Source organism: Amphiura filiformis, chromosome 2 (genome assembly GCF_039555335.1).
Source record: "Amphiura filiformis chromosome 2, Afil_fr2py, whole genome shotgun sequence".
Taxonomy (NCBI): Eukaryota; Metazoa; Echinodermata; class Ophiuroidea; order Amphilepidida; family Amphiuridae; genus Amphiura; species Amphiura filiformis.
The window spans coordinates 27303781-27323547 of NC_092629.1; positions in this window are offsets into that span (position 1 = coordinate 27303781).

The following is a 19767-nucleotide window of genomic DNA, read 5'->3' on the forward strand; positions in this document are numbered from 1 at the left end:
TATTTTTTAAAATAATTTGAAACTTGTCGTCTGCAGTCGACACCCGCGTGCATGAGGGAGTTAAGGACGGACCCAATAGTGGGTTTGGAAGAGGCAGGCTTTTCCACTACAAAATGAGGAATGAAAGAGCGTTGTAAAGGTCCGAAGGGTTTGCTACGGCACTGCAGCAAACACACACATGTAATCCAGAGAAAACATTTGTCAACATTTTCAAAACGTTTTAATACTTTTCTTGGTTGCCTCTAATTTCAGATACAGTTCTCTAACAATTCTAATATGGAGGGATAAAACCCCTTACACCTTCTCAGAAAATATGGTTCTAAAATAATGGTTCTTATTATGGAATCCTCAAAGGTTCCACGATGAATCAAAATTGGTTATATAACGGCTATAAATAGTTCTATAAAAGGTTATATAACACTCTTTAAGAACCTAAAAGGTTCTTTCAGTCGTGTGGGTTCCATATAGAGGATAAAAAAGGTTCTTTAAGGCCTCTTAGAACTTTATTTGTGAGAGTGCACTCTTAGAAAAAGGTTCCAGGTATAACCCGAAAAGGTTCTTGAGCTGTCCTGTATGTAGAACGTAATGGTTCCAAAAATAACCTAAACGGATTCTGGAAAGCCAGAAAGAACCATTTTAGACCTAAAAAGGTCCTATAAAGGCCAGAAAGAACAATTTGGAGGATTTTTTTAATGTTCAAGAACCCTTTTCATTTGAGGGTTATACAGGGCAGCTAAAACCCTTTTTACTAAGTAGAAACCTCGTTTATATATAAAAAAAAATGTTATAACCCTTTTTTATATCAAAAATGCAAGATAAAAGGACGCATTTGACATCATAGATAAATCAAGACATCTCTCTGTATAAGCATAGCTCTAGTTTTGTTTATGATATTTACGTAAAATACCGTCATCAGAAGCGAAGAATTTTTCTTCCATAAAATATGATTTAATTAGGAGATGGCATGGCTGCTTAATTAATTGTTATATTACCGGGTTTTATAACTCTCGCCACACGGGTTTATTTTTTTTAATTCAAAAATTGCAGAATTGTAAATTTTCACGAGCATATTTGGAATCAGCATGAAAAATGCATTAAAACGAGTACAAACAAGCCTAGTATTGGTTCAGTGGTTCTTAAGATAGCTTTTGATATTTTGAGAAAATCTTGGACTTTTTATGTTGAAGCCTATGGCTAGCATGCAGAGCATTAATTGTTATATTTACTGGGTTCTATAATTGATAGTTGAGCACAAACTATGCCGGGTCAAATTTATAAAGTGTGGTGGCGGTAATTTTACGCACGACTTAAGTTAATCAAATGTAGTCTAACAATACCCCAATTTCATCAATATTGGGTTTTGCCAGCGTTAACTATATGTTATTTAAATTTGCACAAAACCATATGTAAAATTGTTGTGATATTAATGTAAAGCTATGGATGTAAATACCTTGTGTGCAAGCCATAACCTTCAACGTAAAAAGTCCAGGTTTTGAAATATTTTCTCAAAATATCAAGAGCTATCTCAAACACCACTGAACAAATACTAGGCTTGTTTGTACTCATTTTAATGCATTTTGTATGCTGATTCCAAATTCGAACATGAAAATTTACAATTGTGAAATTTTTGAATTTTTTATTTTTATTTTTGAAACTTGTCGGCGTGGAGAGTTTTAAGTAATGATATTGGGGTGTAGTATAGGAATTTCACTAAAAATTGTAATATGTTTCAGAAAATATGTGAATAAATTCAGTCAGTTTGTTTGGGGTAACGGAATCAATCCTGTTATACTATACATCAATTAGACCTATCATTTGAATAGGCATTGTAATTCGGCTGCCATATTTACATAGCCTAGATGATGAATATAGGCCTATTCTCTTTTAATACAGATATTGAAAGTATTAACCACATGTTAAATGTCGTCATGGATACAAACCAGCCAACCGTGCTAAGAAAAAATAAGACTGTGTGATCATTGTCATACCATTCCACCTGATGATTGCTACATGCTTGTAGCATGAAACTCGGAGTAGTGGACATGATGTGTTAATTAAACTTAATTAATTATTTTATAATTAGCTCTACTGACAGTAATGTTAGTATTGAGCACTCTTGTATAAGGCCTATGATAACTTTTTTATTGGGTATTTTTTTATTGGGAAAGTATTAACCATGTAGTTGTAACATACATAGTCGATCGTACCATTTGAATTCGCATTATCGGTTCACTTGGCAGAAGCATTTCTACGAATGAAATATGCATATTGGAAAAATATCTAACGAACTTTTTACTTTAATATTTAATTTTATTCACTTCTTCTTGCTATTGTATTTCTTTGACATGACGGCAAACTATAAATGTTATAAAATGTATCCAAATCCATAAGGGATATAAAGAAAAAATGACTTTGAAAACCGCAGCAACTAAAGTACATAAAGCCTGTCCTTTAGCTTCAGTGGAGCAGTACGTATGCGTGCTATTTTCCCATCATGCATTGCTATTTTCCCAGCATGCCATTCGTTTCATTATGAATGTATGTCAACACACCACATTTCGCCAAAATACATTCTAGAAACGCTTGCTGTTAGAATAAGAAAAATTTTAATGCTAATTTATTGCACATTCTAGGGAAGCGTGGTTACCTTTTTAAAATAACCGAGTGAGAGGGTTTTCAAGAAAAAATTTTCCTGTCAAAACTGAAGCATCCTCTGTATAAAAGAAAATATGAATATTAACTGCACATCATATATAACGATTCGTGATACCCAATTATGGCGCATTTGATGCCGTTTAAGAGGCAGAGAATTTTATTTCAATTTTATATACGCCAAATTTTTTTTAATTGAGCAAGAATAAGGATAGAAAAAACGTTGAAAATCCTATGTGAATATTACATTAGACCCGGCAAAAGATTACTGTTTCGTTTTTATGGTAATCTAATCTTTTATTTCCTGAAAAAAACATTTGGGGTCTAAAATGGAATTTTTATGTAATTGATAAAAACATCGAACGTGTATACAAGAAAAATGGTAGGTTCCTCTATAGTATTTTACTGACCATGGAAATGTACTGACACCGTGAGAGCACGTGTCAAAATCGATATCATGTATTGTCCATATAGACGCGCATTTATCATGTTTTAGGTCGGATTAACAACAATTGAGCGCTATTAATACACATTAATGTATTTAGGCAAATAAAATTCCAAAATATGGTACGTTTTCTGCTTTTGCTTGTCACGTGGTATGCCTATATTGAAGTTGCGATTATATCTTCAAATAAGTTTCAAATGAATTCCATGAAGACAAGTGGTCGAGTGGTCTAAGGCGCTAGGCTCATAGAGCATTATAAGCGGCGCCGTGAGTTCGAACCCCGCCTCTGCCAAATTTTAAAAGAAGCAGAATTTAAATTTTACTTTTTTAAATTTCATATTGGGGAAATGTGACTGGGAGAATTTATGTATGGCGTGGAGTGGTGTGGTATGTCAAGTAAATTCAGGTTGTGGTGGTACCCTGAATCTTTAGCATCACTGATTACACTGTGTGGTAATAACAGAGCCTAAAGACACACGGATCCAATCACATCGCTTTGGATCACCGATACCGGTGTTAAAATAATTTGAACACTAGATGGCGCAGTGATCAAATATCAGTGTAACTTAAAAAACTTGTTTATCCGCGATTCAAAACTAACCAGTTAGCGTCATTATAACTTGATAATCCTTAAAAAACGCCCCCAACGGCGCCCTACTTTCCTATCTTTTTACCTTTAGTATAAACCTGAACCGCGTTTTACCTTCAAAATTAACCTTTTCTTGCGAATAGCTCTAACCATAGCAACACTGCTAAAACCCCCCATCATGAAATGTATATATTGTTTTCTTCAAATTAATTGTACCATTCTGAAATATGTTTTCAGATCAGATCAGTAGAAGCAATTCTATTTCTACATCTTATCCAGAGGTTCTTAAGTCTAAGTGAAGTTTTGCGTTAAAATCTTTGGATTTGGTAGTGGTGATGGAATTGCTAAAAGTCTGATGTATGAGGTGAGGCCCGGCCGTATCTTACCAAATCCGATTTAAATGATTTCGACAGAAAATCCGTATACACATTCTCAGGTGGTGCTCGGGTAACTGAATATTCATGAAGTTAAGTCTGCCTTTACTCGCCTGTTATTGGTGTTATAAAACGATAGTATAGATTTGGGGCAGAATTACTGGAGGGGCTTAGAACAGGATGTTATGAACATGGGAAAGAAAGACTATATAGAGGGAACAAGTGTGTTGTGAGACAGTGAACATCGGGTGCTACTGATGTTCTTATTCGATATTTATTGAAAGCAATTTTCAATTTTGTTTAGAAAAGAAGGTAAAGAAATTGATTGACTTGAGCATTGACGATAAAAGAGAGGGAGAAGGAAAGGAGGGAGAGGGGATGGAAAGACAGACATGCCAACAGAGACAAGGACAATAGAAAAAGAGAAGAGACAGAAAACCTGACTTATTAGTGTTGACGATAAAAGAGAGTTAGAAGGAGAGGAGGGAGAGGGGAGAGAAAGACAGACATGCCGACAGAGACGATAGAGAAAGAAGAGATAGAAAGAGGCTGATGGAGATACAGAGAGCATGGAGAGGAGCGAAAGAGATAACTCACGATGGGTATAGGGGACAGAGAGTGAGAAGGGAGAGAAAGAAAGATAGGGAGGGAATAGAGGGGAGAGAAAGAGGAGGAAGAGGGAAAAGAAAGAGACAGACAAAGAGGGAAAGAGAGGAGAGTAGAGAGAGGGAAAGAGGGGGGAGGGAGAGAGAGGGGAGAAATGGAGGTAGAGGGAGGGAGGGAGGAAGAATAGGACGAGAAGAAGGAGAAAGGGCGATAGAGAAGAGGTGAGAGAGATGGAGTGGGAGAAAGGGGTGTGAAAGACATACAGAGTGAGAGAAATGTATGAGGATGTGATGAGAGAGGAAAAAGGAAGAGATGGATATATAGATGGGAGAGAGATGGAGAAAGAGAGAGCTGGAGAGGGGAGAGATGAGAGAAAGAGAGTAGGAGAGGAAAAGAGAAAGAAAGGGAGTGTGAGAGGGAGAGGGAAAGAGAAAGGGCGTGGGAGAGGGAGAGGGAAAAGCGTGAAAGAGAGGGAGACAAGGGGACAGAGGATGAGGACAAACAAGGACAAGCATAAGGGCGAGATGATAAAGAAATAGAAAAAGAAACAGGGGGGACAGACGGGGAGAGGGGGATAATGAGGGGACTCAGGGGAGGGAGAAGAGAGAGAGAGAGAAGAGAAATATTTTAGTGTACGGAGAAGGTATAAACCAAAAGATATATTTTAAAATGTTAAAACATGTTAAAACAAATAATTACATGGATTCGTGTTAAAACATGCGTTGAGATCATCATTAATTTTGTAAATTCAATCTATCTAAATTGGAGCCATCCTGAAAAACACACACACACAAAAAAAACCCACCGAAATGATTAGACCCAACAATGTGATAATTTTATGTAAATTTATTTTTACCTACCAGCTCCTGCTTGTTTGTTTGTTTGTTTGTTTGTTTACAAAGAGTTCAAAATATTAACCTACATTATAGTTTTTATAGCTACAACAAAATACAAAAAAGAAAATGATGTTGGTTCAATGGTTTTGTAATTATACCAATTCAATTTTCATGAAGATTAAACCAACATATTGACATCTATTGGAAAGTAATTATACTAATGTACGCAGGAACGGCAATTAATGCCCGGAACTTGTTTTACACCATCAATAAGTAATAAGTTAAAACGTGCTTATTCTGCCGTTTATTGTTAGGGAAATAATAATATTCTTTTGTTCATATTAAAATGAAAACCGCCATCATTAGCGAGCATGGGTAATGATCAGAATGTGTTAAATGTTTTGAAGACAGGAAGCAATATTTAACCAACCAATTTTGATTAATTTCAATGATATTAAACATGCATATAATACTCATCAAATTATGTGATGTACTGAAAATAAATGTCTGGATTTCCAAATTTGCTTTCTGAAAACGATTTTGCTTTGCTTTCTGATGATGACGACGACGACGATGATGATGATGATGATGATGATGATGATAATGACGATGACGATGACGATGATGATGATGATGATAATGACGATGACGATGACGATGATAATGACGATGACGATGATGATGATGATGACGATGATGAAGATGATGATGATATTGATGATGGTGGTGGTGAAGACGGTGATGATGACTATGACGATGATGATGATGATGATGATATTGATGATGATGATTATGACAATGATGATGATGATGATAATGATGATGGTAAAGACGTTAACGATGACTATGACGATGATGACGATGATGAAGACGATGATGCTGACGATGATGATGATGATGATGACGATGATGATGATGATGATGATGGTGATGACGAAGATGATGATGTTGTTGATGATGATGATGATGATGATGATGATGGTAAAGACGTTGACGATAACTATGACGATGATGATGATGATGATGATGGTGACGATGATGATGATGACGATGATGATGATGATGATGTTGATGATGATGAAGGTGATGGTGAAGACGTTGACGATGACTATGACGATGATGATGACGATGATGACAATGATGATAACAATGATGATGATGATGATCTCTGATTAAAATGCTTACTGATGCATACAGCATTTCTGCTTTGTGCCGAAGGATATGAAGTGGAAAGTGTACATCACTTCTATAAAAGCACTTTACATTATAACATCAAACCTTTCATTATTAGTAATTATTATTAAAAACGATAAGAAATTAATAATTAATTAATCTTCAATAAATAAATAATTATGTTATATATTAAAGCCAATCATGGTAATGGACTAATGATCAAGATGGACAATGCCCTGTTTATCTCTTCCGTTATTATCCAAATTACTTTATTTAACAGAAAACTACAAAGGTGTTTTGTATCTGTATTTTGGTTTTGGAAAGTCATTTCTTTTTGCAGTTTGTTTTCAACACCTGTATGGAAACCATTACAAATAAATAACCATTTTCCTTTATAATTACACAGACTGACTATTGGGTATTCGTTTTCCATTTCCTGGGCTTTTATGCAAACAATTGTGAATACGTCCTCTGATCATCGTCATCATCTTCTTCATCTTCATCTTCACTTTCATCTTCATCTTTATCTTTTCATCTTCATCTTCATCTTCATCTCCATCTCCATCTTCATCTTCATCTTCAAATTCATCTTCATCTCCATCTTCATCTTCACCTCCATCTCCATCTTTATCTTTATCTTTATTTTCATCTTGATCATGATCTTGATCTTCATCTCTACCTCCACCTCTATCTCCCTCTCCATCTCCATCTTTATGTTTATGTTAATCTTTATCTTTATCTTCATCTTCATCTTCATCTTCATCTTCATCTTCATCTTCATCTTCATCTTAATCTTCATCTTTATTTCTATCTTCATCTTTATCTTCATCTTCATCTTCACCTCCATCTCCCTCTTTATCTTTATCTTTATTTTCATCTTGATATTGATCTTTATCTTTATCTTCTTCTTCATCTTCATCTTCATCTTCATCTTCATCTTCATCTTCACCTCCATCTCCATCTCCATTTCTATCTTTATCTTTATCTTTATCTTCATCTTCATCTTCATCTTTTCTTCATCTTCATCTTCATCTCCATGTCCATCTCTATTACATCCTTATCGTTATCTTTATTTCTATCTTCATCTTCATCTTTATCTTCTTCTTCATCTTCATCTTCATCTTCATCTCCATGTCCATCTCTATTACATCCTTATCTTTATCTTTATTTCTATCTTCATCTTCGTCTTCATCTTCACCTTCACCTTCATCTCCATCTCCATCTCCATTTCTATCTTTATCTTTACCTTCATCTGTATCTTTATCTTCATCTTCATCTTCATCTTCATCTTCATCTTCATCTTCATCTTCATCTTCATATTCATCATACTATCACCATCGTCTTCTTCAACGTCTTCTATATCAGTGACATCATCATCATCATCATCATCATCATCATCATCATCATCATCATCATCATCATCACCATCATCATCATCATCATCATCATCATCATCATCATCATCATCACCACCACCACCACCACCACCACCACCACCACCACCACCACCAGTCCACCACCATCACCACTATCATCATCATCGTTCGTCAACCACACTTCAAGTTATCCTCGCACCTAAATCGTTACTATACGCATTAGCTTTTTGATGTGATAGATTTTTCCAACGCTATCCAAGCAAAGGTACACTCAGTTACTTTTTAAAAAACACCAGACATGGTGCAACGTATCTTATGAATAACCCATGTGCTTGTATCCAATGTCTCTTAATCTAAACTATCACCGTGTCCATCTTAAAATGCTTTCAACAAAGACTAATTGCGTACGGCTATAGCTTTTAAACCTCCGCGTGTCGAAAAATGTTGAGAATTGTTACAGAAGCGACTGAAACATTACTGGATGTGTTTACATTCATTTCAATGCTTTTGAGGGCCGCCGAGAACTGGGGGTAGAAATACCAGGGCCCAATTTTTTAAAAGTAAAAATTGTCCACTGAAAGTGGTTCTTCAAAACGCCAGATGGGCTCACTTTAAATAAATAGAGCTTTATGCCGTAAACAGCCTCAAAGCGCTTTACATTTATTCCGCCGTCATTATAATAGGTCGACAAATGGCGCAGGATTCATCAGTACAACGACTGTGACTACCCCTAACAGCTTCCCATTGCACCTAGGTGGGGTGAGGCAAGTGATATGCAAAGCGCCTTGCCCAAAGGGCGCAACACGGTGGTGGGAGGGGGACTCGAACCCAAACACGTGGAGCAAGCTCTAAGATTATGATTCCAAGGCCGTAACCACTGAGCCACCGTGTCCTCAGCGTCAAAACTTTAGGCAATGTTCTCTCTCGGCCACGACCTGATAGTCCTTCAAGGAGTACCCCACTTATCCCTCATGTAGTCGGGTCGGTACCGATGCTGTTGGTGATGACATTCAAAAACGCAATCATATTTTTGACAATTGTGTAGAATATGAAATGTCGTCTGCATTTTGGTTGTTTATTTCTGGGCCTTTATTTTTTCATTGGAAATAAAGAACAGAATCATTTCCTCAAAATAAAGATTATACAGGTCCGATAATTAACATGTTCGTAGCCTGATTTAAAATAATAACTGTACTGGGTTTTTTTTTCTTTATGGAAGATTACAGCGCTATATAGAGTATAATCCCAACAATTATTGCAATTTAACACATCATTGTGTTTTGACGAGTCCAAATGTGTGAAAATATTGGATGCTTTATAAAATTGGATGCTTTACGTCCAATATTTATTGGTATCGCTATGAGTTTTAAAATATTGGACTCGACTACGCCTCGTCCAATATTCTAAAACTCATAGCGAGACCAATAAATATGGGCTCAATCGATCCAATTTTATATCAAAATACGTCACACCGTTGCGCACAACGTCACTGCGCATTTCAACGTGCCCATGCAGTAACAATGTTCACGTCGGGGACTCGGGGTGCGCATGGTTGGGGTTAAATCCGCAAAGGCTGTTGGGATATTATACCAAAAAAGGTGAATTGATCTTGTCGCGGGAAAGAATTTAAGTTGCGTAAAAGATACCTTAACTCTCTCCACGTGGGTGTCGACTGCAGACGGCAAGTTTCAAACTTGTTGTAAAAATTAAAATAAATTAAAAATTGTAAATTTTCATGACCATATTTGGAATCAGCATGAAAAATACATTTGAATGAGTACAAACAAGCCTAGTATTGGTTCAGTGGTTCTTAAGATAGCTCTTGATATTTTGAGAAAATATCTCAAAACTTAGACTTTTTATGTTGAAGCCTACATTTCGCATGCAGAATAATTCAGTTGCGTAAAAGATACCTCAACGTAAGTACAGGTTTACTAAAACAGTCAATATTTCGCGGGAAACTCAATTGGGGTAAAATGGTGCTTTTTAAATTCAGATAGAAACATGACACGATACTACAAGATTGGGTGAAATACAAACTGCTTTTCCTCTCTTGTTTATACAAGTAGCTTGCGATGAGGTGCTGTGTTGTCGACAAAACTCAATATAACTTTATAACCCTGTTCGCGCCAAAGAACGTCTGCAACAAAAACTCAACAAAAAAGTACGAAAATTTAAAAAAATATCCAAATAATGAACCATAATGCTATTTTTTACATCTACATGATGAAATGTTACATAATCAACACAAATATGTCTAAGTTTGGGATAGTGGTTCTTCAAAAAGCACGTTCATTATTTGAAAAATATTTTTTAAATTTGGACTCCTTTAGTAGTGAAATTCAATGAGCCATATACTAAGGATACAGTGGCGCCTTGAAATCGTGATTGAAGTATACAGCAACTTGAAGTTTCACACAGTTTAAAAAAGAGAGGCCACTTTTTAGTATTTACTTTGTTCTCTAGTTTTTCAAACCCGTTTGATGTCTATATTGGGCTGGGCTATTCCAGTTGAACTCCATACACCCTCTGTGGAAAAGATAACATCAATCTTCCATACGGGGTGTGCCAATTTCAAATGGGGTTACCTGAATGGATGACTCCATTTAAAATCTACCTTCCCTGTACGGAAGATATCATTAAAGTCGTGTCTTTTACAGGGGTGTATGTATTTTAACAAGAATAGCACATTCGATTTGAACGCTATGGGTGTTATCAGGTGATATGAAATGTGGAAAGAAAACACAGGAAGGAACCAAGCAAATTTGGCTATTCTTTTGATGTGTAAGCTTGAATAATTTTGATACTTTTTAAGATTTTTATTTATCTTACGATAAATATGTATTTTTGGTAACTATAGTGATGGTAAAACGGCGCCTGTTGGAATAGTTATGACGACATCATTTTTGATATATACTAAGCCAATAGGACAGTTTGGAGAAAACCGACAAAGTTTTAAAACACAGATCTTTTATTCCAAAAAGCATAGGAAGTGCTTTCGACTGCAGACGACAAGTTTCATTTTGTTTTAATTACAAAATTTCTGAATTGTAAATTTTCATGACCATATTTGGAATCAGCATATAAAATGAAGTGAAATGAGTGGTTCTTGAGATAGCTCGTGATATTTTGAGAAAATATATCAAACCTTTTATATTGAAGCATATGGCTAGCACGCAGAGCATTAAGAATACATATTATTTTTGATATTTCCTTGATAGGTTGTCTTGCATTGTATTGTCCCCCTGGATACTGGTCATCTAACAGCATTTCTGATTGGTTGATAACTTGAAATGCTCATTTCAACTGCCAATTGTGACTAAGCTTTAAACTATTCATGGTCAAACTTGCATTTGCAGATGATCTTATTAATACCCTCCTTGATTGGTTCAAAATTGGACACAATATTCATTTTGGCCAATCGGCAGGTAGATCTCACGGGGTTTAATGTTTTGTTGCTTCCAGATTATATTGTCTCGAGACAGCAGGAAAGCACAACAACGCAAAGAATAGACTCCGCATTGCCCCACGATCATGAGGACCATTTAATACACATAAGCTTATTTATAATAATTTCACAATCTCATAGAAATTAAGACTATATTGAGATAATAACAGATTTCATATCAATTAAACAAATTATAAACATTGAGATAATTAATTGCAGCAAGCATTTGGAATTATTGATTATCTTCATATAAATCAATAAACACACAAATTATTGGAAAAATGTGTACAAGCCAACCATACAGGCTGGACAAACAAAAGTTGACTTCTGAATCACATTTAACCAATTTCATCTTAAGCAAATCTTAAGCATATCTTAAACAGATACATCTTTGGATCAAACAGAGGATTGGATTGGAAAACAGCATTTTTAACCGCAATTAAATAATTAGAAATCTCCAAAAGAATAAACAATGCAAACGAACATTTTGTATTCAGCAAGATCTGGCGTCAATGCTTAAACCATTTACTGATATATAATATATTAAATCCACTGTTATTTACAACCAAGTAAATAAAGATACTCCAAATAAGCAACAAAGCATTTATAACCCTGGTATAAAAACGCAGTAGAAAGGGAGAAAAGCATGACGGCAACCAATAGCCCACTATAAAACGCAGTAGAAAGTGGAGACAATCTACCGACAAGATTCTTCAGGTTTTGAAGAAACTCCACCACCCTCAATAAAAACGCAGTAGAAAGTGGAGACAATCTACTGACGAGATTCTTCAGGTTTGAAGAAACTCCACCACCCTCTATAAAAACGCAGTAGAAAGTGGAGACAATCTACTTATGAGATTCTTCAGGTTTTGAAGAAACTCCATACAAAGCAATCAATAGCCTAATAAAACCAACAAATACCATAAAACGCAGTAGAAAGTGGAGACAATCTACTGACGAGATTCTTCAGGATTTGAAGAAACTCCATACAAAGCATTCGATAGCCCAATAAAACCAATCAATACCATAAAACGCAGTAGAAAGTGGAGACAATCTACTGACGAGATTCTTCAGGTTTTGAAGAAACTCCATACAAAGCATTCAATAGCCCAATAAAACCAATCAATACCATAAAACGCAGTAGAAAGTGGAGACAATCTACTGACGAGATTCTTCAGGTTTCGAAGAAACTCCCCACCCTCTATAAAAACGCAGTAGAAAGTGGAGACAATCTACTGACGAGATTCTTCAGGTTTTGAAGAAACTCCATACAAAGCATTCATTCCCCATCTATAAAACGCAGTAGAAAGTGGAGACAATCTACTAATGATATTCTTCAAGATTTGAAGAAATTCCATACAAAGCCTCTATTTTTAAGCATAAAGCAGCATAATTGGACATACCATTTTATTGGAGTATCTTTAACCATATTTAGTTAACTGATTCACCCTTCCAGCTTTTGGGAGGGTGGGTGGGATTTTTTGGTCCATCAAGATCGAAGGAACAATTGCAAGTGCATCACTAGGAGAACTATGGACATAACAAAGGAATGAAAAAATAAGACGGAGACCTGAATGGCTGCACACCACTAAAGTGACAGCTGACTGGACAGAAAAACTGAGCTTGTTGCTATAACAACATAACAACAACCCCTAAATTAAAACTGAATTGACCAGGAGACCAAAAAAAACTTTAAGTGTACTTGACAATGCTCAAGAGGGATTACGAATATAAGCCTCTACACCTAGATGCACATGACAGCCTAATGTCCCTGCTGCTGAGACAATCTAGTTTTTAAAAGATTTGCAACTTTAAAAACGGAATTGTCTCGAGACAGCAGGAAAGCACAACAACGCAAAGAATAGACTCCGCATTGCCCCACGATCATGAGGACCATTTAATACACATAAGCTTATTTATAATAATTTCACAATCTCATAGAAATTAAGACTATATTGAGATAATAACAGATTTCATATCAATTAAACAAATTATAAACATTGAGATAATTAATTGCAGCAAGCATTTGGAATTATTGATTATCTTCATATAAATCAATAAACACACAAATTATTGGAAAATGTGTACAAGCCAACCATACAGGCTGGACAAACAAAAGTTGACTTCTGAATCACATTTAACCAATTTCATCTTAAGCAAATCTTAAGCATATCTTAAACAGATACATCTTTGGATCAAACAGAGGATTGGATTGGAAAACAGCATTTTTAACCGCAATTAAATAATTAGAAATCTCCAAAAGAATAAACAATGCCAACCAAGTTTCTCAATGGAGAAACTTGATTAAACCCCATCCCCTCCCCCCTCCCCTCCCTCAAATCAAATGTACAAAGGTGGAAAAGCAAAAAGCCTCATGATGCTCCAGAAGAGTCTTGAACCAATCCAACCCCTCTAAGGACCAATGAAAGCTGTCATATCTAAATGGGACAGCCACACCACCATCATCTTGATGTCAGCCAGTAATCAGCTGCTGAAAATTTTTATTTACACATGTAGTGGTTATCTTACAAAATCTCTATTGATGATCAGTGAGGAAAATATAATATATACACAATAGATTTTTTTTTTTTTCTTCTTATTTTAGAACAAACAAATTATTACAATACAGCCTGTACCGAAAACATAGGAAAATATTGCATCACCCCATACACCCAATAAGATAAAAACAAATGTTATTAAATCAAACGGGGGCAATTTATTTTGTACAAGTATATTTAAACCATATGTTCTATGAAACAACTAAACAGGGATCTATTATAATAGCATACAGGTGTATAGGTATAATGATAGTTGCATTAAATGCACCAAGCCCAAAAAATGAGTACGCATAAACATGACAAACTTTTAGGAAAGAAGACTGCAATTGTATAACTATTGCTTTAATAAGTTGTCAAGCTCAGGCAACTAACCTATAATAATAGTTTTGCACAAACCATAGCAACCAGATTTTTATTTGTCTGTTTGGTGTTAAAATAATGAAATAGAAATCTATTTAGTTGTTCTCTCTCTCTATATATATATACTCTCTAAAATTATATGAAATGTATATAATATATATAAATTATACAATTAGCATGATTAGATAGCACCATTAATTGTGATAGATATCGCTTTACATACAATATCGCTTGCTGCAATTTCCAAGCATGTTTAGTGTAAGTTATCAAATAGGCTACATACTTAAGGATGGACAGAATAGTGTACAGTATGAAATAATTCACATAATATTCACATGATGTGCAAATTGACATAAGCATCAAATTTCAGTTTTTAACTGAACCTAACCTTGAAATGTATTTATCTAGAGATATTTTCATCTTATTTGATCTTGAGAACAAAACCAGAAATAGCTGTAAATGCAAATTTTGAAAGAAATTATAACAAATCGCTATTTGACAATTGAGCAGAGCCACACAAAATATTACTGTAGCTCCCATTTCAAAGACCCATTAATGATAACAGATCATGAATAGGGGCCTACCTGATCCAATTTTAAAAGTGACATTTATAAAATAAAGTAATCCACTACCAATGAATGGTAACCCAGAGAATAATTTTCTCACTGCTAAAAAGTTCTTGCATATGAATGAAATAAGTTACCAAAGCTAATAATCTCATAAATAATCTTAAGTGCGTTGCACTGAACACGTTTAATCATCCACAATTATCAATGTTAAAGCTTTAATAACCCCTTTATAGATGGTAGTACAGCAAAAATAAATTGAACTGGTATCTACTAATAATTTTTTTTTTTCTTTCTGAAAATGATATCTGTTACACAAATTGATCAATTATGCTCCAGAAAGAACAACTACAAGTTTTATAACATATTGAAATGAAATGATAATGTTAAAACTCTCAATACCCATTTAAACACGATAGTACAGGAAAATTAAACTAGTAGAAATCGAACAGTTATCTACTAATAATTTTTTCAAGAATTGAAAAAAAAATATTATCTGTACCACAAATTAATCAATCATTGAAATGTTCCATGAATATTCAATAATCACCTACCCTTTTAAACTTTTAAAACTTGATATCGTTTGTGATCTTTTATTCACCTTACGATTTTATTCGGTATCTCCATATTACACATACAATACAAGGTAAATAGATATAAAATGCATTAAGATAAATAACATAAGATACACATAAAAAAAACAAAGCAAGGAGATATCACAGGATAGCCACTTAAGCCCAAAGGCCTATTTCCAAAGGGGTTCTTTATACATAGAAGGCAAAAGGCATAATATAAATACATTTAAAAAAAATGTATATATGTTTTCATATTTTTAACTACCTTACACACTGTTGCTTTCTTTTTCCATATGAACGAAAGCATCAAATAATACAAAGTTTGAATTACTTGAACCGGAATTTAATGCAAACATTGAATTTCCCACAGAATATTAAATATGTTCGACATTCTACCAACTATAAATATAAATATAAATGTAAGGACCATTATTGTTGTTAGAAATTAAATTTTATATCTATTTTTGTTTTGTTTTTTTTTTGTTTGTTTTGTTTTTGTTTTGTTTTTTACTAATTGGATGTCTGGTCTGTTTTTAGGCTACTCTTTTACATCCATTCATAATTTTTTGGTCCATCAAGATCGAAGGAACAATTGCAAGTGCATCACTAGGAGAACTATGGACATAACAAAGGAATGAAAAAAATAAGACAGGAGACCTGAATGGCTGCACACCACTAAAGTGACAGCTGACTGGACAGAAAAACTGAGCTTGTTGCTATAACAACATAACAACAACCCTAAATTAAAACTGAATTGACCAGGAGACCAAAAAAACTTTAAGTGTACTTGAGAATGCTCAAGTGGGAATAAGAGGATAAGCCTCTACACCTAGATGCACATGACAGCCTAATGTCCCCTGCTGCTGAGACAATCTAGTTTTTAAAAGATTTGCAACTTTAAAAAACGGAATTAATTTGAAAAGGAAAATGCTCCGACAAGAAAGAAACTCGTCACATCACAACCGACAATTCTTGGCTATTTCAGCATGTTCTAACACGGACTAAGTCTCAACATCGTGCCCTTAAGATTAAATAAAAGTTATATAATATTAAACTAAAACTTGCCCATATTATAATCCTTTGTACAAGAATATCAATTCCCTTCGTATCCATGACAACCGGCCTTTAAGTTAGTCATCATCTCGAAGGAATATATAGCTAATTTGAAATCATTTAATTTCTATTGGATTTTCATTTGTACTGTATTTTAAAAATAATTGGGTAAACCTCGTAAAAATAAAAACCTAATTATTGGTTGCATCTGATATTAAGTGCTGTAAATACTGGTTGAGGTACTCTCGTTTTCGTAGGGAGAAATGGTGGCTTGTCCGAATTATTCCAAATAATGTGTTCTATTAGCAACAACATTGTTAAGTGCAACATTGGTCGTATGAGGGATGGTGGTTTGTCCGAATTATTCCAAATAATATGTTCTACTATTACAACATTACACGGAATTGTTAAGTGCAAAACTGGTCGTAAGGAGGGGTGGTGGTTTGTCCGAATTATTTCAAATGATGTGTTCTACTAGCAACAACATTATTTTTACCAATATTTTCTTGTATGTTAGGTAGTTTGGTGGTTGAGATAGTATGTAGGCGGGTGTGTTGATGTGGGTGTGGGTGGGGATATGAGAGTAAATTTAGGTGTATGTCTGTCTATCTTGTCCATGTCTGTGTACTGTGTACTGTTTAATATCTCTGTCTTTTCTCATTTAAATTTGGTCAATTATAATCAACAAATTTAACTAAATTTATTATTCTAAATAATACACCATAATGAAGGGAAATTATCCTTTAATTCAATTGACTCGAAATACTTTAAATATTTACTTAAAAACTAAAACACAGCTCACATCACATAAAAATGTGACTACCCCGAGGCGAGCTGAAAACTGCCGACTGTGCAGCTATCTACGGTAGATAGCACGTCTTGTGCATGCGCTTACGAATACAGTGTATGTTTGGGAATAAACGATGTGTATATAGCGGGTAAATGGTGTGCGTAGAAAAGTGCCTTCATGATACCAGGTTATTTGGAAAACTTTCTGAATCACTTATTGGTCATATGATTCACCATAAAAAGTCCACGTTTTGAGACATTTTTTTTTTCAAAATATTAAGAACTTTCTTATGAACCACTGAACCAATACTAGTTTTGTTTGTATTCATGGTGTACTCTCAAGTTTCAAATCAACAAAATGTGTGCATTTTACAATTTGGATGTAACACTACTATACTATACTAATACTATACTATACTATACTATATTATACTATACTATACTATACTATACTATACTATACTATACTATACTATACTAATACTAATACTAGGCCTATACTATACAATTTTAAACTATACTATACTAATACTATACTATACTATGCATACTATACTATATATACTATGCTATACTATACTATACATACTATTACTATACTATACTATACTATACTATACTATGCATACTATATTATACTGTATTGTACTATACTATACTATGCATACTATACTATATATACTATGCTATACTATACTATACATACTATTACTATACTATACTATACATACTATACTATACATACTATATTATACTGTATTGTACTATACTATACTATACTCTACTATAATACTACACAAGTATTTAAAGCTCGAAACAAAGTATACACAGCGCTGATAACTTATGAAAAAAACTTTTAAAAAAACTTATGAAAATAAAAACGAATACAACAAAATAATTCTTGTATACATGTTAAAATGTCTCATATATTAACTCGAAAACTATAAATAATTCTCCCACAAATCCCACATTATGAAAATATATATCATGTCGATATACAAAAAAATGATGTTAATTGAGTTAAAACAGAATAAATTCAATTGTCACAATCATAATGCTACTGGTAAATTTCCCACAGTTGAATCTTCCCTGCAAATCTCCGACAAATCCTCACTGAATATTGCATCGCATATCACACACACACTCATAATCAAGGAATTAAAACTCTCTCCACGCGGGTGTCGACTGCAGATGACAAGTTTAAATTTTTTTTTAATTTCAAAATTGTAAATTTTCATGTCCATATTTGGACTCAGCATGAAAAATGCATTAAAATGAGTACAAACAAGCCCTGTATTGGTTCAGTGGTTCTTGAGATAGCTCTTGATACTTTGAGAAAATATCTCAGAACTTAATTGAAGCCTATGGCTAGCACTCAGACCATTAACAATTAATGAAACTCTAGCATAATCCACTGCAGATTACTATAAATAAATATGTTTGTCTGCAGATATAGATTTATAGTTTTGTCATTATACGGAGAGAAAAAAACCTCCGAGTTTGCATTACCAAAATTAAAATTAATACCTTTTAAATACTAAATTTGTTTCAATGATCGTAAGAAATTCCTTGAAAACGATGTTCGCATACTTGTTTTTATACGATGTTCGCATACTTGTTTTTATTACTAAACTTGAGATATGAGCGTTACTATTTCTTTTATTTATTTTAATAGCACTATTATATTATATTATATTATATTATATTATATTATATTATATTATATTATATTATATTATTATCGCATCTCTTCTCATCTCGTCTTGTCTCATCTCGTCTTGTCTCATCTCATCTTGTCTCATCTCATCTCGTCTAGTCTCATCTCATCTCGTCTTGTCTCATCTCATCTCGTCTCGTCTTGTCTCATCTCGTCTCATCATGTTTCATCTCATCTCGTCTCGTCTCATCTCGTCTTGTCTCATCTCATCTCGTCTCATCTCGTCTTGTCTCATCTCATCTCGTCTCATTTCATCTCGTCTCATCTCATCTTGCCTCATCTCATCTCGTCTCATCTTATCTCATTTCGTCTCATCTCGTCCCGTCTCATCTCATCTCGTCTTGTCTCATCTCATCTCGTCGTCTTGTCGTCATCTCATCTCGTCTCATTTCATCTCGTCTTGTCTCGTCTCATCTCGTCTCATCTCATCTCATTTCGTCTCATCTCGTCCCGTCTCATCTCATCTCGTCTTGTCTCATCTCGTCTCATCTCATTTCATCTCGTCTTGTCTCATCTCATCTCGTCTCATCTCATCTCATTTCGTCTCATCTCGTCTCGTCTCATCTCATCTCGTCTTGTCTCATCTCATCTCATCTCATCTTGTCTTGTCTCATCTCATCTCGTCTCGTCTTATCTCATCTCGTCTCGTC